Source organism: Octopus bimaculoides, chromosome 26, assembly GCF_001194135.2.
Source record: "Octopus bimaculoides isolate UCB-OBI-ISO-001 chromosome 26, ASM119413v2, whole genome shotgun sequence".
In the NCBI taxonomy this organism is placed as follows: Eukaryota; Metazoa; Mollusca; class Cephalopoda; order Octopoda; family Octopodidae; genus Octopus; species Octopus bimaculoides.
Window position 1 is genome coordinate 10690869 of NC_069006.1, and position 787 is coordinate 10691655.

Sequence of the window (787 nt, forward strand, 5' to 3'; positions counted from 1 at the left end):
TGTGTGTATGTGTATGTGTCTGAGGTGAAGGAGTAATTAGCCATAGATATGTAGAGTGAGTTGTCTGGCAAGCTGACAGAGACTAAGGACCTAGATGTGATAGATGTACTGAAGCAGTTAGCGGCGGCAGCAGCAGCAGCAGCAGCAACAACGAAAGCATGAATTGAACTGAGCAGACGACGGCTCATTAGATGTAGGCGATAGTTGGTGTTACATGAGTGATATAATTAGTGTCGGAGAGAACTGTAGAAACAACGCAGCAAACTAGAGCAAAGATAGAGGACGAGGGGATGGAAGGAGGGGAGAAGGCGGAGGTAGTAGTTCATTGACTTGCTACCAACAAGAGAGCTTCTGTTTGGTCAGATGAAATGTTAAAAATGACTGTCAAATCGCCTCAAATCCTAATCTATTGCTATATTTAAATGAAGTGAAAAAAAAAAGCGACGATTTAGTTTATGTTATGGCTTCTAAAAAAAAACGAATTGCAAAAAGCTTATTTAAATGGGAATAAGAGTAGTACAACTTTCATTGTGTATGTTATTACCTCCACCTTTGCTAAGGCGGAAGTATTGTTTTCAGTCGTGTTTGTTTGTTTGTTTGTTTGTCCGTGGACAAGATATCTCAAGAACCGCTGGATGGATTCGAATGAAGCTTTCAGGGATATTTGGCCTCGTGACTGGCTCGAACTAATTAGATTTTGGGATCGATCCAGTACCAGACAAGGATTCTGCATTATTTTTCCTGTTTTTTTACTTAATTTTTGCGAGTGGTCGGGTTCATTTTTAGT

General features: G+C 40.3%; 1 protein-coding gene across 1 annotated transcript in view; it reads right to left on the reverse strand.

Annotated features, from left to right (window-relative positions):
• LOC106875654 (nitric oxide synthase, brain) overlaps nucleotides 1-787 on the reverse strand; it is a 65153-nt gene that overhangs the window by 11537 nt on the left and 52829 nt on the right. The window lies entirely within an intron of this gene.